At 49.6% G+C, this 22958-nt stretch overlaps 1 long non-coding RNA gene across 2 annotated transcripts; it reads left to right on the top strand.

The window, feature by feature from the left end:
* LOC106506428 lies at nt 228–22958 on the top strand. 2 transcript variants are annotated; one of them, XR_002339295.1, is made up of 4 exons: nt 228–924; nt 12335–12423; nt 19396–19604; nt 21749–22958. It is a non-coding gene; the product is annotated as an uncharacterized LOC106506428 (long non-coding RNA). The 2 variants fall into 2 exon arrangements; XR_002339294.1 differs by lacking the exon at nt 228–924 and adding an exon at nt 6841–7036.

The raw sequence follows: 22958 nt of genomic DNA, 5'->3' as shown, positions 1-22958 counted from the left end.
CCCAACCAAGCCCGAAGGAGCACGTGTGGAAATCTCAGCTGGAAAATCACAACTGGGTGTTGGTCAACATGTGGAAAAAATGCAGCCTGTTTCCTCCGCGAGGAACGCGATCCACAAGGCGGTCGGGCCATCCGCCGAGCGCACTGCGCGCGGAGGCCCCGGTGGGGGCCGGAGCCAGAGGGCCCGGCCAGGATCTGCCCACCCTGCCCCTGACCCCTTCCCCGCTGTGGGTCACCCTGCGCCTGAGCCCTGTGAGCCCCAGCCCCGCCCCCCACCTTGCGGGCCAGGGCGGGGGTGGCCGTGGTCCAGAGCCACGTGGGGGTGCTGACTGGGTCAGAATCGGCCTGAGGCTGGGTGCACAGGGCGCTGCCAGCAGCCTGCGGGTGACCCAGGGCGAACCCCACACGGTCGATCCGGGGCCTCCCAGGCCCACCAAGTCACAGGTTCTTTACGCCTGTCCTTGTCACTGCTCTGTCCTTCCTGCTGCCGTGGCAAGTCCTGGGAGGGCATCCCTGCGGGAGCATCCACAGCTGTCCTTACTGCTGCCCGGTGACTCGACCCCGGGGGTTGCACTCTGCAGCCGCTGGTGAGGACGTCAAACCCCAAACGGAAGCATCCCTCCCGGAGCTGCTGGGCCCAAGGCAGGGGGCTCTGCCTCCCAGGGCTGAGAAGTCCTCTCCCCCGGGGCCCAGGCCACACCCACGCAACAGCACAGACTTTTCTCTGGGAAGAAGGGGAGCCCCCACAGCAGGGGCTGATGTGTGAAACGAGAAGAGGCTGCGGGGAGGGTGAGGAAACCCATGGTCCAGAAATAAGCCAGGAAGGGCTTTATGAGCCACTTCCGTGAGCAACGGCTTCATTATGGATCTGTTGGGTCTCGTTTCCTGTGATGGAATATGAATGATCTGCTGCGTGATTATGCATGTAAGTAAATGCTAATTCGGGGCCTTGGAAAGTGCCAGAAGGAAACCACCTCCAGTGCTGGCATAAGAGGTCCATGCGGTGAACGCCGTGCGTGTGATTCTCACCTCTGTCCTGACCGACCGCGGGCCGGAAGGACGGGTGGGATGGGGACCCTGCCAAGTGTGGGTGTCCCTGGCCCTTTGGTCGGTTCTCCCAAGCTCTGCCTTGGCAGGCATCGAGGGCTCCCCTGGACGTTGTCTTCTCCACGGTTGACCTCACTAGACAACCTCCAGCTGGAGACCTGTAGAGGTCAGAGTGGTTCTGCCATGTCTGGTGTCCCCGAGGTGCCCCAGCCAAGCTGCCTTTCACATGTGGGAGGATGCTGGCTTTGGTGTCGAGGCTTTGTTAGTGGATGGCCGGCTGGTGAGCCATGGAGGGCGGTGATGCAGCCGGAGGTAAGCCCTGGTCGAGGGGTGTGTGTGTGTGTGTGTGTGTGTGTGTGTGTGTGTGTGTGCGCGCAGAGGACCCCTGCAGGAAGAGACTGTAGCCAGGAGAGCCTAGGATGGAGCTGCAGAGGGGCCAGGCTGAGCCTCTGCTGCAGGGATTTTCGTGGGTGTTATGACTTCTCTCCTGAGCAGCTCCGAGTGACACAGCGGCGACCATTGCCCCTGCTTCCAGGAATGCCGTGGCAGCTGGAGCATGTCTTTGGAGGGGACTATGCATGGAATGGGGTGCATGAGGCTCCCAGTCCTGTTCTAGAGTCAGAAGACAAGAGCTCAGGGTCAAGAAGGAGGAGGTAGGAAGCAGCAAGAGGAGAGAGGGGGTTGTAAGTTTCCCCATTGCAGGGGGAGGACCATAGACAGTGTGGCTTGTCTGCTTCCAGCACAAGACCTGTGATGACCTTTGATAGCCATGCTAGCTCAGGGGGGACGTGCCTTCGTGTCGCCTCCAGCCCGCATCCCCATTGAATGACAGTAAAGGGATGGCGGCTGAACGTTATAGACGCACAAGGATCAAGAGAAAGGGAGGGGGGCCTTCAGAGGATGAGTGATTTCAGCACGTTTTGGGGGTGGGGGGAAGTGCTGTGTGGTGGAGGAGCCTCCTGTGGATGCTGCTGGGAGACAGAGTGGAGGGGCGGGTGTCAGCCCACGAGGCTGGAGATGCCGGGGACTCCAGATGCCTGCCTGGAGGGGACTGTGGCTCTGAAATGGGGTTAAAGGGGAGTGCACCCCTGATTCCTTCTCCTCATAATGCCTGGCATTTAACATTGCCCCCCCACCCCACCCCCAGGCCAGCTCACCACCCCTGCAACTCAACCAACCAAGCCATCGACCACGGGTTCTACTCTAAAGAAATTTAATGAGTTCTTTGGGGAGGCCTGAAGTTTCATGGCCTCTGCTGGGCTCCCCTGGCAAACCCTGGGAAGGTGACCCTCACCAACCCCTCTCCTGGACCCTGTTCATAAGGTCCTGAGGGATGGTTTGCCCTGGCTTGATCACTCTGCGAACTCAGCTTCCAGCCCCTTCCCCAAGCTGAGGACATAGCCAAGAGATGGACACGCAGCCTGTAATTTCAGGAAAGCTGGCAAGGTGAGGGAAAAGACGAACGGAAAATGCTCAGACAAAAATGCTCAGGGATGGACGTGGCAGCCTCGGAGGTGTGCCTCTCTGCTCCCCTCCCAGAAAGACGGCCGCTCGCTGACAGCTCTGGCAGGGAGCCTTCAGGCCCTGCCCCGCCTTCAAACCGAGGCTCTGGGCTTCCCTGGCAACCCCGGCTGATGGGTAAACAGCAGCGGTACACAGCTCACCGTGTCTGCCTGTGTGGGACACCCTCTAAGGCCGATCTCAGCATCCGCATTCCCTGATGGGCTGTGTGGTGGCCTTGGGCTTCTCCTTCCCAGTCCTCCTCCCTCCCTCCTCTCCTTCCCCAGGAGCCAGACCTGTGTCACCCAAGGAAGGCTCTCCTGCCCCTTCCTGTCCAATCTCCCTCTCGTTTTTCACAGGTGTGATGCCTAGTAAATCTCTCCCATGTCTGTCTTTGCTTCTGCTTTGCAGAGGATCCAGGAATTGGGGCTAGATTTTTCACAACCTAAATGGCAAGGGGAGCCCTGTCCCAAGTGGTATGTGGGCAGGGGATGGGTTCTGGCACAAGGCGGTGGCCCGGATGCCAACAATTACAAAGGCGGTGGCTCTGGAGACTGTCCCTGTGAGAGGGGTCCAGTTTCACATGGAGCTGGTACAGCTGGATGGGGCCTGAGTGGAGCCAGAGGGCACGAGTGAGCGTGAGCAGGTGTCGAGAGCATCCACCACATTCGGACCAGTGCCTCCCCCAGGGGCATCTCTGGCCATGTGGGTGGGTCTGACATAACCCGCTGAAAGAGGTGGAGAAGCCCCAGCCTCTCAGAGGGGCAAGTGGCATCTGCAGGCCCACTGGAAACGCCCCCGCTCCCTTTGCTTTCACTGTCACCGGCTTTACCATCAAGTCTCATTACCTCCTACCTCCGACTTCGTGTCTGTTTTGCAGATGATCCAACTGATGTAAGAAAAGAAAAAAAAAAAGAAAAAAACAGTAAGAACAAAAAAGAAAGTAAAAAGAAAGAAGACAAAAACTCCAACCCAGATTCATAAACATTTTCAATGAAATTTAACAAAGATTATGCATCCATGAAACGGGAACACAGGACTATGAGACTAGAGCAGTCACAGCAAGGAAATGCTATGAGATTAAATACATAGGAAAACATTTGATAGAAGCATTAGAACTAGAAAAAGTCTGGAAAATAGTGCAAAAGACAAATAAATAGAGATTATGGGAGAAAACCCACAGAGGGTCCATCTTGTAACTCTATGGTCTGACCAGTAGTTTGAGAGGCGCTATGGGGGCAGCACCTTCTGCCCCTGATGGACCCGCCCTGTGGCATCCTGCTTCCCTTTGCCCTCTCCTCTCCCGCTGCAGTGACTCTCAGGACTGGTACATTTGGGAGGGTCACAGGTCAGCTAGCCCATCTTTCTCCCTTTGGGGGGCACTGCCTGAAGGCACAATTTTCACCCTGCCCCAACATGGGGAGGTCCCCTGTGGTCCCACGTCACTGTGACCTGGTGGCCCTGTGGCTGTCATCGCATTTGGTTTTTGGGGGGAGTCACGCCTTTCAAGTTGGCCTCCACCAGCAGCACTGGTGGTACTGTCGGCCTCCCACCTGGCATCTTGCCTCTCATTTCTCAGTTTCTTCTCAGTTTGTCCTCCCCACCTCAAGAAGCCAGCACATAGGAAGGGGGGAAATGGAGGGAAGACATTCTCAAAGAGAAAAGAAGGAGAGAAAAGGAGGCATGCATGGAAATAGATCCCAGGCTGGGAGAGGCTCAGATGCTGGAGGGTAGTGGGGCAAAGTCTTCATAGTGCTGAGGGAGATGAGCTTATCCCAGTCTTTTGCACCCAGTTCAATGATGGCTGAAGGATGAAGGTACAGGGAAGGTGTTTTCACACATCCAAGGACTCAGGAAGCTTATCCCGTGCACCTTTCTCTGGGAAGTTACTGGAGGCCAAACCCCAAGAAGGAGACACTAAAGGTAGAGGCAGAGGTGGTTCCAGGGAATGGTTCTTTCAGTCACCAGGGAACACTGACCTCTCCAAGGATCAGGTGGAGTTGCCCCAGCCCAGGCTGGAGGGGAAGGCCCCAGAAGAGGTCTCTGGGGAAGGGGCGATGGTAGGGGAGGGAATGATAGATATTCTGGAGGGTCTCAAAGAGATGGTAGAGCTACTTGTGGAGTGTGCAAAGGATTCACTTCCAGAAACAGTTTCTTTTCAAGAGGATGGTTGGCCTTCTAGAAGAAGAAACAACATCCTAGTGCATTGCTCAGTGGTTTAGTGAAAAACATTACACCATGTGTGTGGGTCTGTCTGTCTGCGCGTGTGTGTATGAGAGAGAGTTTAACTTTTAGATTCAATTTTGGGATAATATACTCAAGGTAGAAACATCATCAAAGGTAAATGTTACCAATTGTTTAAATGATAAGAGTGATGGTTTCTCACACAGAGTGGGGTTGTTAGGAGGTGAAGAAAAGGGGTACAGAGAGATGAGCACATCATCCCTCGCAAAATGGGGTTCAAGAGTCACCCCAAGGGTTAGTGGCCCCACAATTTGCTGCCTCAAGTCCTTCAGGTCGGGGATGTTTTCTTGTGTTATTTCTTTCACCATTTCCCTTCTCCATTTTGAGACTTTGGATAGATTCTCTTTTGTTAGTTTGCTTGTTTGTTTTGGACGTGCCCACAGCATGTGGAAGTTCCTGGACCAGAAATAGAACCAGCAGCACAGCAGTGATCCAAGCTGATGCAATGACAATGCAGATCCTTAACCCAGTGTGCCAGCAGGGATGGGTTCTTTAGTAGTTTTGTCTTCGTTCCTTCACTAAAAATTCCTTTGATTTTTGTTCTGCTTTCTTGGCGATTTCTCAACTTTGTTTTCTATCACCCCTTTTTTGGTTCTCATCTCCATATTTGTAACTATCAAGTGCTCTTTATTATTCTTTTTAAAATAATTAAAAATAATATTGTTGTTTTAAGGATACATTATTTCATCTTATTTCTTGAAGGATTCAAATATTCCGTTCTATTTATTGTTTCCTTTTTTTCCCACGCGTGTGGATTTTCCTGGGTCTTGGTTGAGTCAAAAACATAGTTAAACATGGGGCTTCTGGGGGGCTGGTGGAAAGTCCCTGTATGGGTGGCCTGGAGGCCAGTGGTGTGTTGGTTGGAGACCTGACATTAGTCTCTGCAGCTGACCTTCCCAACTCTCAGATGAGCTCACATCCTCTCTGGACAAGGGGGCTTACGAGACCCCTTCTAAGGGAAGCTCCCTCTGTTGGTTTCCTGTGGCTGCTGTAAAAAATCATCACAAACTTGGTGGCTTAAAACAACAGAAACTGGGAGTTCCTGTTATGGCTCAGCAGAAACTACTCTGACCAACATTCATGAGGCACAGGATTGATCCCTGGCCTTGCTTAGTAGGTTTAGGATCTGACATTGCTGTGAGCTGTGGTATAGGTCGCAGACGTGGTTCAGATCTGGTGTTGCTGTGGCTGTGGTGTAGACCAGCAGCTACAGCTCTGATTCGACCCCTAGCCTGGAAACCTCCATATGCCATGGGTCCAGCCCTAAAAAAAGAGAAACAAACAAACAAACCCCCAAACCCCCAGAAACTTAATTTTCTTGCAGTTCTAGAGGCTAGAGACTGAAGTCCAGGTGTCAGCAGGGCTGTGCTGCTGCAGGAGTCTCCAGTAGAGGACACTTCCTCGCCTCTTACAGCTTCTGATGGCTCCAGGTGTCCCTTTGCTTGCGGCCACATCACTGAGTCTCCACCTCCATTTTCTCCTCCTTGTCTCTGCATTTCTCTCTTCAGTCTCTTATAAGGGCATTGCTCATAGCATTTATGGCCCACGCAGGGAATCCAGGACATTCTCATCTCAAAATCCTTAGTTACATCTGCAAAGACCTTCTTCCAAATAAGGTCACATTCTCAGGTTCCGGGGGGTTAGGGCATGGACATAGCTTTTGGGGGCAGGGGGGCCCCATTCAACCACCACAGTCCTTAAACTTCCAGCATGTCCCCCTTTCCAGCCTAAGTCCCTGTGGAGAACATTCTCTGCAGAGTCTTATGGAGGAAGATGAGAGACAAAGCAAATTTTTGGATCTCCAGGGGGCCTCTCTGCTCTGGGACCCAAATGGCGGCCTAAGAAACCGTGTGAAGGAGGAGTGTCTCAACTTCTATGCGCTTAGCAGATGCTTGCCTTCTGTGTGGCACGGAGCAGATACAGTGGCAAACCAGCTTCTCCTGAACGTATATCTATGGCTCCCTTTGGGTGACACTGGTGTCTGAAGCCTTCTCCAGGCTCGTAGACCCTTGGCTGGACTTTGACTTTGGCCTTGCTCCTCTAGGGTTGACCGGTTGTCTGGCCTTTGAGCCATGCCTTGATGTCCCCATGGGTTACTCCTTGAGCACCCGGACCCTGGCGAGAAGCATGGATTCGTCTCCCTTCCAAGGGGAGCATTTTGGCAGAGCAGAGGCTTTACTCCAGAGAAGGGGCCACCACGGTAATTTTAGGCAACACGGGGAGACAGAAGTTGCTGCTTTAGGGAGGTAAGTACTCCTTAAATTAGAGTACCAAAAATACACATGAACACTTATAAGGGGTGGTGGAAATAAAAGAGCAGAAACAGGATAAAGAAAAGGAGGGGGGAGCGTGGACCAGAAACACTGCGTTATTCCTCAGAAGTGCTGACATTTTCTGTTTGGGGCCTGTTGCTTAGTGAAATTCCACAACTGGAGCGTCATTCCCGCTGGATCCAAGCTTGTCCAGAAACCTCCTGAGACCAACAGCTTCTACTATTTTAATATATGGGTCAATGGAAAGCAGTTGGAAATCTGGTCGTTGGTTGAAATTTCACGGGTCAGGCCCTGTTTGAATGGACGCATTTATACCTTAGTTGAGGCTCAAACAAATTACACTGAGAGGTGGCTAGAAAATTTGTTAGAATCTCTTTTGGGGGGTGGGGGGCTCAGAAATGTCGAGCTTGGGGACACTGGAAGACCATTGCCCCCCTGCCCCCACACTGGGGAGGAGCCGAGACAGGGGCTCTACCCTCAGGGCTGAAGACAAAACTGAGACCCCAGCTGTCCCCCTTCTGTGACAGAGGTCACGACTGGAGGCCTGCAGAACGTCTTCTGTTTCCAAGAAAATTTGCTCCGACATTTAAGAATTCAGACCTCACAGAGTGAGACCTCCAGCCTTTCCCGAAGCCTCGGTTCTGCCTGTGGGGCTGGCACCCCTGCAGGGCAGCGGGGTGGACTCCTCTGGTGCCCTGGTTCTGCCTCATCTTAACCACAGGGCACAGTAGAAACAGGTGTGGGAGGGCGTTGTAGCCGGAGAGAGACGGCCAGTCTCGGGAACCCCAAACTTGTCTCTGGGGGGCTTAAGGATATTCACATCCCTACGCACACGCATACACACACGCACCTGCACGTGTGTCCATGTCTGCGTATGTGTGTGTCTATCACCTATTATCTATCATCTCTCTATTATCTTTCTATCATCTATCAATCATCTATCAATCTATCACCTATGTATCTACCGATTATCTATCTCTCATCTCTCTATTATCTGTCAATCATCTAGCTATTACTTTCTATCTATCAATTGTCTATCAGTCTCTCATCTATCTACCTATTATCTATCTGTCTGTCTGTCTGTCTATCTATCTATCTATCCGTCTATCTATCCATTCATCTACCTTGCAGGTATAACTGGAGCCGGCCTGGGAGCCTGGGCTCAGGTGTGGACTCCTTAGGGGTGAGGAGAGCACGGGCTGACCTCTGCAACCTGCCCCCTCTCGTATGCCAGATGGAACCTATGGGGAAGGCAGGACATGGTCAGCCCCCAGAGCTGGGCCTTGGCCTGAAATCCTTCAGGGTTGCAGAAAGCTGTGGATACCAGCACGTCCAAGAGGAACCATCCCAGTAAAGATGGTAGAGCTGAAGTCTGAGTAACTGTACACTAAACTTAATTAAATGATAAATGGATTAGTATAGTACAACATATTCAAATGTCATTATATAGTATTAGATATATATTTATCAATTACATAGTGAATAGTAATATAGTACAATATAATGGTGTAATAATTATTTATGTCCTGACTTTTTTCCTAAAGCAGTGGATATCCTCACTGTGCAACACACACCCTTTTGTTAAAGGTTTTTAACATAAGAGAAAAGGAAAGATCTGCTGGAAAATCAGTTGCAAGAAAAAGACTGAGAGAGGCAAACCTTTTTTTGGAAAACTAGTTGCAGAAGGAACTCACCTCATGGGCTCTGAGACAAAGTTCTTGAGTGTGATCTGTAGCAATGCTCCTAGTGATGCCTTTTATAGCGGAGGCTGGAAGAGGCTGCAAGCGGGGTGAAGAGGGCTCTTGGCGGGGCCAGGCTGGTGGAGCCCAGGAAGGCGGCTTCCTGCGTCTCGGATCTGGGGTAAGGTGGGCTCGTATCAGCTGTCAGAGGGCGCCTCTGAGATCCTCTGGTCTCAGAATGAAGGCTTGAAGAATCGCACGAGGAGCAGCTTATCTCAAAACTGTGGCTCTCCTTGATCGGGTTGGGATGTGGAAATGATTTTTAAACACCTGCACATGCCACCGCACTCTGCCCTAACTCACGGCAGAGTTCCTGGACTAACAGGTACCGTAGGGTTTCACCATCAACCTCCTTCCGTTTTGGCTCCATACCTCTCTCTGGAGCATTTTGGCAGAACGACGTATGAAAAAATGTCCCCTTCCTGATAGGGTTGTGCGGAGGATGGAAATTCCGTTAAGGAAGAGCTGTGAGCTTTTCCGGAGGAAAGCTCTCTCCTGCGGACGCTGTGATGAGGCGGAAATCTTAAATCAGCAGAAGGGCTGACGCAGGTGCCTTTTGAGGTTTGACAGTTCTTCCTTCTGCTGGAGCATCGGCTCCCCTGCGGCCAAGGGCAAGGGGCAGCCCCCGTCTGAGGGTGCAGAATGGCTCTTCCTGCGTGAGGACAGCTCTGTCCTCCTTCTCCTCCCTCTTTCCTGCCCCCCTCCCCTCAGGCTGCTGGGTATTTTTATTTCAATAACACCATTATCTTCCCACTGTGTTCTGCTCCGCAGATCAATTCCAATCATTTTAGACTTTGTTAATTTAAAAAGGAGATGTACGGGGAGTTCCCGCTGCGGCTCAGCGGTAACGAACCCAACCAGTGTCCATGAGGATGTGGGTTCAGTCCCTGGCCTCGCTCAGTGGATTAAGGATCTGGTGTTGCCTTGAGCTGTGGTGTAGGTCGCAGACGTGGGTCTGATCTGGAGTTGTTGCAAATCTAGCTGCAGCTCTGATTTGACCCCTGCCCTGGGGACTTCCATATGCCGCAGGTATGGCCCTAAAAACAACAACAACAACAACAAAAGGAGATGTGGGACTAAAATAATCCAAATTACAGGCTCATCTCCTTTTGGTCTTTCCTGGGTTTTATTATATTTTAAGTTCTGCCAGGGCTGGGGCCGTGTCTGTTTGCTGCGTGGCGTCCTTGGCTCCCAGCCTCCACTGGCAGACAGTAACCGCGCGGTAAGTACCTAAGGGTTGATGAGGCACAGTTCAGATGCACCTGCGTGCATCCTTCCTCAAGCATCCCTTCTGTGAGTGACCTCAGCAGCTGTGGTGGCTGGAGAAGGATCCAGGTCCTGAAGTTCTGCATGTGGGGGGGCAGGGCAGCAGGTCCCCCCTGCAGTCGGCCAGCAGACATACCCGCCTTGGGACCTGAGTCTTGGGAGTGAAACAGCCCCGGCTTTGTCCAGCTCGGTCTCACCCAGCAGAGACAGCCCTCCGGGGTCCTGATGGGATGAGGGAGGGTGGGGAGGGAAGCTTCTAGAAGACACTCGAGGTCTTCAGAGTCATTGATAGGTTCTAGTGGCCTGATAGAGGCAACTCTTGAGGGCTGGTCCCCCTGGAGGGGTCCTTCGATTATCTCCTGGGGAAGTGGGGCAGAAGGCCTGAGGACAGATAACCGGCAGGCTAAGAGCATCCCCAGGGTTGTGAGAGCCTCTGTGTGCCCTGCCCTGGGCACTGGGAGCCCCTTTCTCCTGGTCCAGCTCATACCCAGACCTGCCACCTCCCTCACATTCCCGCCGCACACAGGAACGCTTTGTGGTCCCTTGCGCCCACCACACAGCCCAGGGCCCCTCCCCACTCACTGTCTCCTCTACTTAGAATGATCTTCTCCCCCCTGCCTCCCCATTTGGAAAACTCCTACACACCCTTCAAGGCCCAGTTCAGGCATCTTCTCCAGGAAAGCTATGACCCCACCACCCTGGGTGCTTGTCAAGGATGCAGGTGCCAGAAACGACAGAATTAGGGGTGTGGTGGTGGTGGAGGGGAGCCAGCTTTTTAATGTGTTGATTCTGATGTACAGGCAGGTTTATAATCACTGCTCTGCTCAAAGCTGCCTGCAAAGGCCATGCATATTTATACTTATTTTTTGGGGGGTAAGCTTCATCAGTTCCTCAATTTTCCTCCCTGGAAATGAACTTTCAACCTCAGATGCTGGATAGACATCCTCCAACGAATATGCCAGACGTGAAAAATCAGTACTGGCTGGTTCGGCTGTGATGGAGGAGGATGAACGGATGGGCCTGGGGCGTCAGCCACGTGGCCCAGGCTGCCTAGGTGACCTCGAGGGCTTTCTACTGGCCAGGGAGTGTTCCCCCTCGCCACGAGTGTTAACACACACACACGGTCTGCAGGACGCCCGTGTGGGCAAGTGGTCCCTACAGCTCCTTCACAGAGGAGGAGACAGATGGGAAGACCAGCCGCAGGTGGCTCGGTGCAGCTAGGACTCGGCGCAGGCAGCCTGGCTCACACCTGGTTTAGCAGAGCCTGAGATGGATTCTCCTGCAAGTGATGGAAGGGGGTGGGGGGGGGGGACGTGGGTGAGGGAGGGAGGGTGGCGTGGGGGAAGGGAAGCCATCACGTGGGTTCTGTGACATGCAGCCACGCCGCCTCTCGCAGTGGCTCTGGAGCATGTGTCAAATCTTCCCTGCACCCCTTTGCACCCCTGCCTGTGGGTCTTTGGCTTTGAGGCTTTCCTCAGGAACTGGGGGGCATCAGTCTAGGACAGTCCTGCAGCTCAGAGAGAGCGCTTCTCGGCCACATCTGCTGCCATGGGGGGATGGGCTCCCCCACCTGACAAAGGGATCTTGGGGGCTGGGCCGAGACCCCAAAGTGTGGCTGCGAGAGCCTTGTCCCTAAGCTCTACACAGAAGGGTGACCTGTCCCAGCAGGTCCAAGCCTGGCCCGGGAACGGGTGCATTTGGGGTTTGTCCTGGGCTCAGCATCGAGACTGCGGCAGCCAGAGATGGGTCTGCTCGCCACGTCACTGCCTGCTGCTGCCTGGAGGGGCTCCTTCCCCGAAGGGAGGCAGGAGGCCACAAAAGGGTGTCCTGAGTCTGTGCCGACCCTTCCTCTGTGCTGAGAACCACCCTGCCCGGGTTTTGCCTCTCTGGGCCTGGCAGGTCCAGGCGCGGGCAGGCTCCCCGGGACAGCTAGTTGCTAAGAGGGAATGAATGAATGAAGCAAGGATGCTCCTAGCCTGGTTGCCACCGGCGTCTGGCCAGGCTGCTGCTGGGGAGACCACGGACTCCATTTCTGTCCCTTCTCCGTCTCTCTGGGCAGGACTGCAGCCCACCCACCCCTCTGGCAGGACTCGGCCGGCAGATACAGCATCGTTCGTCTTGTGTGCCTTTGCAAGTGTTCCTTGTGTGTTTCCTTAGGACGCACGCTGCTGGGTGGGTGAGGGCGAGTCTCGCTCAGGGCTGGAGGGTGAGATGAGGAGAGGGCGAGGTGGGGACTCACGGGCACGGTCACTGTTACTGTTTACAGCATCCAGGCTGCAGCAGCCAGTGGAAAAAGGGCTTCACCGTTGCCTATAAACCATGAATCAGAGGCCGCCCTTGCTAACGGCTTCCTCAGTGAGTATCCCATTCATTCTGCCTCCGGAGGGAGGGCTGGGGTGGCAGCTGAGACGGGTGTGCCCGTGCCAGTTGCTGTGGACAGTGCCTGGCAGTCTGTCCGCTCCGTTCCTGATGCCTCATCGCCCCCGACCCAGCGCGGCCCCTCCCGGTCTGTGGCTGTGGTGGGTGGGCAGGAGGTGAGCTGGCTCTCCTGTGCTTACTTCCAGCCTTACTCACTGCCCTGTCATCTTCCGCTGTCCCCACCCACCTGCTCATCGTCTCTGGTCCTGTGACAGCCTCCGCAGGGCCAGGGAATCCACCTTCTTCCCTGTGGGCTCCCATCTCTAGCTGCCCTCCCCAACCCCAGAGGGTGCCCCACACTCCTGCTAGTGCTGTCGATCAGCAGGATGCTGGGTGCAGAGAGGGGAGAGGTCTGGGGCACAGAAGTGACAATGTGGGGAATTGAGCAGACCCACTGGCAGCCCTGGGGGTCGGAGGGGGCGCTCAGGTGCACAGAGGAAGCGACTGTCAGAGGCAGAGAGGACAGTACATGGGGCTACGGCATGGCAAGGCCCTTCACCTGTCATGTCTGCGAGAATATCCTGTGGCCTTGGGAACTTTGCACTGACTCCTATCAACCAACCCCCACGACAATCCTGTGCAAACAGAAAGATGGGAGACTTATTCTCATTGCACCAGACAGAAAACTGAAGCTCGGGTGGAGTAACTGGCTCGAGGTCCCATGGCCAGTCTGTGGAGGATGGGTCTACACCCCAAGCCCTCTCCTGCATGCCAGAGGTGGTGCCACCACCCTCTGCTCTGCCCTTCACTTACTGATTGCTTGGTTTATACTGCCTTCTGCTCTGCTCTGCTCTGCTCTGCTCTACTCTACTCTACTCTACTCTACTCTACTCTACTCTACTCTACTCTACTCTACTCTACTCTACTCTACTCTACTCTATTCTATTCTATTCTATTCTATTCTATTCTATTCTATTCTATTCTATTCTATTCTATTCTATTCTCCTCCCCCACCTCCCTCCAGCTCTAAGCAACCACTAAAATGCTTGTTTCTATAGATTTGCCTCTTTGGACATTGCACATACATGGGATCACACAGCATGTGGTATTTTGAAATTGGTTTTCTTTCTTCTTTTTTCTTTTTTTTAGGGCTACACCCATGGCATATGGGGGTTCCCAGGCTAGGGGGTGAATTGGAGCTGTGGCTCCTGGCCTACACCACAGCCACATCAAAGCCAGATCTGAGCTGTGTCTGTGACCTACACCACAGCTTATGGCCCTGCTGGACCCTTAGCCCACTGAGCGAGGCCAGGGATCGAACCTGCATTCCTCATGGATGCTAGTTAAATTCGTTTGCCCCTGAGCCATGGTGAGAACTCCGGATTGGTTTTCCTTTATGTAGTAGAATGTTTTCAAGGCTAACACATGCTGTCTGCCACACGTCTCAGAGCATCACTCCTTTTTAACGTTGAGGGATGTTCCAGGTATTGATACGCCACGTTATCCACTCATCAGTTGGTAGTTAATCGGGTTCTTTCCACCTCTTGGGCATTATGAATGATGCTACTATGAACATTTTGTGCAAGTTTCTGGGTGGATGCATGTTTTTATTTCTCTGGTTAGTCCCTAAAAGTGGAATTGCTGGCTCATACGCTGGCTCTGTGTTTCATCTTTTGAGGGATTGTCAGGCTGTTTTCCCAAGTGTTCACCAAATTGGTGATTTTTACATTCTCATCAGCAGAGCATTCTACTTTCTCCATATTGTCGCCAATATTTATCGTCTAAGCTACCTAGTGGATGTGAAATTGTACCTCATTGTAGTTTGACTTGCGTTTCCCTGAGGGCTGTGATGTTGGGGACCTTTTTATACACTTACTGGCCATTTGTATATCTTTGTATGTCTTCTTTAGAGAAATGCCTGTTCAGATACTTTACAACTTTAAAATATTGGCTTGTCTTTTTATTACTGAATTGTAAGACCTCATTATATATTCTAGAGACAAACTCCTTATCAGATACATCATTTGCAAATGTTTTCTCCCATTCTATGGGATGTCTCTTCACTTTCTTGAGCATGTCTTTTGAAGCACAGTAATTTAAAAATTTGATGAAACCCAGTTTATCTGATTTTGCTTTTGTTGCTTGGTCTTTTGCTCATAAAGGAACCACTTAATCCAAAGTTGGGAAGATTTACCCCTAGTTTTTTTCTAGGTTTTATTACTTTAGCTCTTAGATTCATTTGGAGTTAGTTTTTGTGTACAATGTGAGATAGATATCAGATTTAATTCTTTTGGATGTGGGAGTTCCCACTGTGACTCAGTGGGTTAAGAACCCAGCATAGTGTCCATGAGGATGTGGCTTTGATCCCTGGCCTCTATGAGTGGATTAAGGATGTGGCATTGCCATGAGCTGTGGTGTAGGTCACAATGCAGCTTGGATCTGATGTTGCTGTGGCTGTGGTGTAGGCCGGCAATTGCAGCTCCTATTTGACCCCTAGACTGGGAACTTCCACATGCCATAGGTGCGGCCGTAAAAAGAAAAAGAAAATTCTTTTGGATGTGGATATCCAGTTGTCCTAAAACCAATAACTGAAAATACTGTCTTTTCCCTTGGAATTGTTTTGGCGTCTTTGTTGATAATTGAATCGAACCGAACATAACTGTAACAGTTTATTTCTGGACCTTATTCTGTCCCAACTATCTATGTATCTATCCTTATGCAAGTCCCACACCATCTTGAGGACTGTTACTTTGTAGTTTTAAAGTCAGAAAGAGTAAGTTCTCCAGCTTTGTACTGTCTTCTCAAGATTGTTTTGGCTATTCCCTTGAAAATTCCTTGCATTTTAGAATCAGCTTGTCAATTTCTACAAAGAGGTCAGCTGAGATTCTGATAGGGATGGCACTAGATTGGTTTGGAGCCGGGTTGCACCTCAGTAGGACTGAGCCTTCCAATCCATGAACATGGGATGTCTTTCCATTTATTTAATTCCTCCTTAGTGTCTTTTGATAATGTTTTGTAGTTTTCAGAGCATAAGTTTTGAATTCCTTTAAAAAAATTATTTCTAAGTATTTATTCTTTTTTTTTTTTTTTTTTTTTTTTTTTTTTTTTTTTTGGCTGTGCCTATAATAAGTGGAAGGGAAGTCCCCAGGTCAGGGATCAAACCTGTGCCACGGTAGCAACCCAAGCTGCTGCAGTGACAATGCCAGATTCTTAATTTGCTGCATCACAAGAGAATTCTCTAGATTATTAGATTTATATCTCCTTTTCTAATGTATGCATTTGCAACCACAAATCTTCCTTTAAGCACTGCTTTTCACTGCATTACACAACTTTTTATAAATTATACTTTCATTTTCATTGAGTTTACAATGTTTTTAGCTCCTCTTGATTCTTCTTTGACCTATGCGTTATTTAGAAGGGTATATAATCACTAAATATTTGGAGATTTTCTAGCTCTTTTTCTGCTACTGATTTATAGTTTAATCATATACTTTGTATGATTTCTAGTCTTTTAAATTTGCTAAGGGCCAGAGTTCCCCTCGTGGCTCAGTGTTTAATGAATCCGATTAGGAACCATGAGATTTCAGGTTTGATTCCTGACCTCGCACAGTGGGTTAAGGATTTGGTGTTGCTGTGAGCTGTGGCGTAGGCCGGCGGCTACAGCTCTGATTTGACCCCTAGCCTGGGAACCTCCATACGCCACGGGTGCAGCCCTAGAAAAAAAGACAAAAAAAAATTTACTAAGGATGTTGTATGGGCCAAAGTGTGGTCTGTCTCTGTGAATATTCCGTGTGAGTTTGGGAAAAAATGTTTATTCTGCTGCTGTTTGATGGAGCATGTTGTAAATGTCAATTCAATCCAGCTTATTGATATTCAGGCTACCTATATCTTTACCTATTTGATTGATTTATTAATGACTGAAAGAGGAGGACTGAAGTTTCCAGCTCTCGTAGAGGGTTTGTCTATTTCTTCCTGCCGTCCCGTCAGTTTTTACCTCGTGTGTTTGATGCGCTGCTGTTGGGTACATACATCTTCAGGACTGTCATCTCTTCCTTTCTCTTTATGTTACGTCCCTCTTTATTCCTGATCATTTCGCTTGTTCTAAAGTCTACTTTGCCTGAAATTAATACGGATACTCCAACTTTCTTAGCATGGTGTATCTTTCTCTGTCCTATTAGGCCAATTTATCTGAGTCTCTACATGTAAGTTGGGTTCTCATAGAGAAAGTAGATCTTTTTATAAAAAATACACGCTGACAATCTCTGTCTTTACTTGGAACATTAAGACCGTTCCCACTTGAAGTGATTATTGATTAATAATCAATAATAATTACTAATAATTAATAATTAGCTGGATCAATAGCTACCATGTTTGTAACAATTTTCTGTTTATTGCACTTGTCCTCTATTTCTCCCCCCCACCCCTTTGTGCCTTCTCTGGTTTTAATTGTGAATTTTATATCATTTAATTTACTGTCTTCCCCCAGGATATCAATTATACTTCTTAAAAAACTTATGGGTTGTTCTCGAGTTCCCAGTAAACATTTACAAATAAGCTGAGTCCACTTTTAAATAGCACCGTTTCCCAGACAGTGCCGATATCTTAGACCAGAATCAGAATATCCCCAGTTCCTCCTACCCGTCGCTTCTAACACTGCTGTCATCTATTTCGCATCCATGTGCTGCAACCACATCATGTGTTGTTATTACTGCTTTGGGCAGTTATCTGTTATAGCTATTAAGAATAAAAAAATGAAAGATTTTGTTTCACTTTCATTTATTTCTTCTCTAATGTCCTTCCTCCCTCCCTCCCTTCGTGCTTTCTTTCTTTCTGTCCATAAATATACAAGGTTTTGATATCCAGACCTTCTTAAGCCCAAGGATAATCTCAGGCCGGCGCTGAAAGGGCCTTAAGAAAGCAGGTGCCATGGGGACAGAGGAATTGGGGAGCAAGGCTAGAGGTGACAGAGCAGAGCAGTCTGAGTCAGGACCCCAGAGGGGCCGTGGGCCCATGCTGGCCTTGGTGGACCCTTCCTTCCTGGGATGTGGGTCCAGTGGGGTTGTTCTGCAGCCATTGCCAAAGTTCTTGCCAAATTTGGGACTAACTCACGCTTGTTTGGAGGCTAATGGAAGAAAAGGATGTTAACTCCAACCCTATCCTTGTTCCATCTTTAATTTTGCATCAAACTTGGATTATCCCCAAACAGTTTCCTTGAAAACTCTATCAAAACTTCAAGTGTCTTGGGAGTTCCTGTCGTGGCTCAGTGGTTAATGAATCTGACTGGGGGCCATGGGGTTGTGGGTTCGATCCCTGGCCTTGCTCAGTGGGTTGAGGATCCGGCGTTGCCGTGATCTGTGGTGTGGGTTGCAGATGCAGCTTGGATCCCGCGTTGCTGTGGCTGTGGTGTAGGCTGGCGGCTACAGCTCTGATTCAACCCCTAGCCTGGCAACCTCTACATGCCGTGGGAGTGGCCCAAGAAATGGCAAAAAGACAAACAAAAACAAAAACAAAACAAAAACCCAAACCCTTCAAATGTCTTAAGCTTGGGTATGAACCCAGGGCTAGAAAGTTAGCAAGGAAGAGCAAGAAAAACTCAAGTCTTTCCCCAAGAGGGTTGCGAGGGTGTGACTCAGAGCCGCTTAGGCGCTGTGGTGACATGAGGAGGGAGCCCAGGTTGAGTTGTTCTGGGAAAGAAAACTCTCCAGCAAAGATTTAAAGAGTGAAGGTCTGTCTACATTTGGAGGCTGAACACAGGCAAAACAGAGAAGAGCTCAGTGTTCTTTTTAGGAAGCTTGTGGTTAAGGTGGAGAGCATGCAGCAGCCCACAGGGAAAGCGGCAGGAAAGCGAGAAGGGGGTCGGGAGGGGTCCTGGGACTTGCAGGGCTGGGGAGCCAGGAGGCTGAGGCCCCGTGCTGGCTCTACAGCTGGATCTTCCCATGGCTTGTGGAGTCTTTTCCTGCCTCGGTCCCCTCACCTGCGGAACAAAGAATTTATATTAGATGCTCTTTCAGGAGACTTTCAAAATCCCCCAATTCTCTGGGTTGGTGTGAAGCGAGGTTTTCCTTTTTCTGTTGCGCCGGTGGTTTGAACAGTTTAGCCTGAAGAGCCAGTGAAGTGTTAGCACGTGTCCCCTGTTCTGACTGACAACATCCCATTAAACTGTGAGGAGAAGTGGTTTTGGTTGGCAATGCGTTTGTTTGCCCGCCAGGAATTGAGGAAGCTTGGTTTTCTTCCAGATCCATTACAGAATTAATCTCGGCAGACATGGGGCTGTTTTAAGAGGAGGGAGAAGTAAGGTGTTTTGAGGGAATGTTATGAATGGAGAGAGAAAGCCAAGCGAGGGGCCAGGGGACCCTCCCTCTGAGCTTGTCCAATCCCCAAACGCCCTTTGGACTAAACTCTGGGTCTAGCTGAGGTTTTCTGCATCTCAAACCCCCTTGGAAGGATGGGCAGGATTCAACCGTGCGCCTCACCGTTTATAAGAAGTGTGAACTTGGGTGAATGTCTTAACTGCTCCCAGCCTCAGTTTTCTCATCTCCCGATACAAATTATGACAGTGGCATGTTATGGGTTGGGGTGAGGTTGGACGAGGCGAGCATGTGAGGCCCTTGGCGCGGGGTTGCCTCGATGCTGGTCCTTATCACTGGAGGCTGGGGAACACCCCACAGAGTGCTCGGATCCTACGGCCGAGGAGACTTCCTGATCTCGGGCCCCGTCTTTCAGAGAGGGGTCCCCAGCAGAGACGCAGAGAGCTGGGTGCAGGATGATGCCTCAGAGATGCAAAACTGGCCGTATATGGGCAGAGGGAAGGCATGGACCATCCTGCATCCTCTGTGCAGTACACAACTGCTGCAGTCATACTGCTTCCTCGTCTGTGTGTTGGCTGTGTGGTGTGATAACAAACAACTCCCAAATCTCAGGGCCTTCACTATTAAATGTTTATTTTGGGGGCGTCTCTTTGCATAAAAGGGGCTACGGGTTGCTCTAACAGTTCTACACCCTGTGTCATCCGGCCTGGAGAAGCGGCTCCTGTTTTGGACACACTGGTTTTGGAGCAGATGGAGAAAGAGTTCAAGGGCTGCGGAAGTCTGCAAGGCATTTCTTTGAGGTTGTATCTTCACTCCGTCCGCGGGCCCAGGCCAGGGACAGTGAATGAGAGAACCACAGTCTGCACGAAGGTACATCGACGGCACTTGGAGGGAGGTATACTCTTCTGCTGGGGAAGAGACTGATTACTAGGGGGCAATCATACCCCACTCTCAGCATGTTTTCCTCTCTTTCTGGTAGACAAGGGAAAAGCGGAGAATGCTGGGAATTTCAGAGAAACTTCTCCTGGGGACAGGGATGATCATTAGATAGAAACCCTACATTTATTTACTTTTTATTTTTTATTTTTATTTTTTGCTTTTTAGGGCCACACCCATGACATATGGAAGTCCCCAGGCTAGGGGTCCCATTGTAGCTGCAGCTGCCAGCCTATGCCATATAGCCACAGCAATGCTGGATCCCCGACCCACTGAGCGAGGAACCCACATCCTCATGGATACTAGTCGGATTCGATTCCGCAGAGCCACGATGGGAGCTTCTGGAATCCCTGCATTTAAGGCAGTGCCTGCTGCTCCCTGTTTGTGGGAAGCGTTAAAGAATGACACAACACAGATCTAGGTGAGAGATCTGTTTTATGTGTGTTGTCTCAAATATTTTGAAAGACAGAAGCTGCAGTGAATTTCATTGACAAAACAAGGTACATTCGGAAGCAGCTCTCAAAATTATCTTTGACTTTCTTTTCTAGGCAGGGAAAATTCCTTGGAACACAGAAATGGCAGTTCATTTAGAATTAATGAAAACCAGATATTTATAGCAATGTTTAGAAGGGGTTGGAACCCTTTCCTAAACAAGCCCTTTGTCTTAGAAGAATGATAAAAACACTTTTGAAGGCCACATGGCCTGGCACAGCGAAAACATCTCAGACCATGTAAATGGCAGACATGACTCGTCAACAGCACTGCTCCACGTGCAGTGACCCACGCCACGCCGTGACCACCAAGGAGGAGGACTGTAATGAGGCTGGGCTCTGTTTCACAAAATTTCACAAACTCAATCTGGTGAGGTTTTTTTTTTTTTTTTTTTTTTTTTGCTTTTTAGGGCCACACCTGTGACATATGGAAGTTCCCAGGCTAAGGGGTCGAATCGGAGCTACAGCCACCAGCTTACGCCACAGCCACGGCAATTCAGGATCCTTAACCCACTGAGCAAGGCCAGGGATCGAACGTGCAACCTCATGGTTCCTAGACGGATTCGTTTCTGCTGCGAGACGGGAACTCCAAAAACAAAATCTGTTTTAATTATGACAGAGACAGCATTGTAGAATAGACAAGGAAGAAGTTGTTTTAAGTGAAAATTCTTGCTTCAGCTTCCTATGAGCCAAATCTCTGAAGCTGAGACATCAGGACACAGCGAAACACCCTTCAGTTATGTGCAGGTTATTGCCCATGATTCCCTGCTAAGGCCATTTGGAAGGGTTTTGAGATCCGGAGTTTGGGAAAGAGTGCCAGCACTTGTTTGCTTTCTTTTCATGATGAACCTGTGTATGTAAATTTATGCCTCGAAATTTTTAGCTTTAAGCTGAAAAACCTATTTCCTCAAATCAAACAGTCGTACTTTGGGACGTATAAACTTGATGCCATTGTTAGGGACTCTCTCAGCATTTTCTACCCTTTAAGCATTTTCCGAAATTTTGGAAACTAAATATTAAATCCAGACGTGTTCGATTTTTTTCCCTGATTTTGTTTTTCTTTCTTTTTTAAAAAAGGGATTTTTTTTTTTTTTTTGGATAAAGGAAACCTAGCAATGCTCTGTCCTTTCCTGTCCTGTAATTGTTTTAACTTTTTTCCCTCTGATATCTACCTCCATCCATGTGAATCACATGTACTGTTGTTCTCAGGTTTTTCAGCCACAGCATTCCATGACCTCCTTCCGTGGACACGAGTGCTCAGCTTTCTTGTGTCCAATATCCCCCCTCCCTAGTGAAAATTGACTCATGTCATTTGCTTCAAAAATTCTTCAGTGTTTATATTTTTTGCCTTTTTATGGCTGCATCCATGGTATATGGAGGTTCCCAGGCTAGGGGTCCAATCTGAGGTTCAGCCACCAGCTTACACCACAGCCACAGCAACGCCGGATCCTTAGCTCACTGAGCGAGGCCAGGGATCCAACCTGCATCCTCACGGATACTAGTCGGGTGCGTTAACCACTGAGCCATGATGGAGACTCCATCTTTAAGAGTGAGTGGTGATGTTTTCTTTGTCTTCTGTCTCTGCAGGTGTGCCGATGTCCTCCCCAAACTCCTTTTGATAGTCATGTGGCATAGCACGAATCTACCTGCTGCAGAGGTTCCTGGGAGCCTTCCGTTGGACCCGTCCCTCCACTTCTGTTCTGATCCTGCCCCTGATTTCCAGGCTGGGTGTGCGAGCTGTTGTTGACATCGCCGACCTGGAAACTGCCCTTTTCCTGCCTCTTCTGTTAGATCCCGCTCCCGGAGCCATAGTTTGCCTCTTCCTGGTTTTCTTTCTCGTTTTGCTGGAGCACATCCTTTAGTAGACGCCTGAGAAAAGGTACTGGAGAATAATCTTATGAAATCCTGCCTAATGTCTTGACTCTGCCCTTCCTTTTGATTAATAGTTGGGTGGGTGTGGCTTTCTGGGATGGACATGTTTATTTTTTCCAGACTTTTGAAGGCATCGCTCCATTGCCTCCTGGTTTCCTGTGTTACTTTTGAAGATGTCAGATGAGTTTTCTGATTCCTAATCCTGTGTGAGAACCTTCAATCTTTTTTTTTTCATTTTGGCTTTTTCTTAGTTTTTAAGATCTTCTCCTTGTCAGTGTTCTGTGACCTGTTGCAGGACACACCCTGGCAAGTCTCTGTCTTCATTCATTCTTTCATTCATTGTCTAAAAACCTCCTATTCTGGGATTTTTTCATATTATTTATTTGATAATTTCCCCTATTGTTTTCTGTTCTTTCACAGATTCTGGACCTTCTGGATGGGCCTGTAATTTTCTTGTCTTTCTTGTTTTAGTGTCTCTCTCTTTGACTTTTGTTGTGCTTGAGGAGGGATTTCCTCTAGTTAATTGTCCAAAAACTAATATGAAGTTTTGAGTTTTGCTCTGGTACCTTTTCATATTATGAGAATCAAGCTGATGAACACATCCATCACCTCATACAGCTGCCCTTTCCTGTGTGTGTGCTGAGGACGCTTAGATAGTCTCTCTCAGCAAATTCCAAGCGTCCAGTACAGTTTCACCCGCATCACCACGCTGTACATCAGCTCCTCAGAATGGCTTCAACTCATCGTTGAATTTGTACCAACATCTTCCCATTTCTCCCAACACCCAGTCTCTGGAAACTACTGTTCTACTCTCTGTTTCTGTGAGTTCTACTTTTTTAGAATGTACATATAAGTGCAATTAGCTATAGTATTTTTAACTACTAAAAGCTTTCTTATTTTTCTTTTTCTTTGTTTCTTTCTTTTT

Source organism: Sus scrofa, chromosome 15 (genome assembly GCF_000003025.6).
Source record: "Sus scrofa isolate TJ Tabasco breed Duroc chromosome 15, Sscrofa11.1, whole genome shotgun sequence".
NCBI classification, from domain to species: domain Eukaryota; kingdom Metazoa; phylum Chordata; class Mammalia; order Artiodactyla; family Suidae; genus Sus; species Sus scrofa.
The sequence above is the reverse complement of the archived record's forward strand: the minus strand, read 5'-3'. Positions and strand labels throughout refer to the sequence as shown.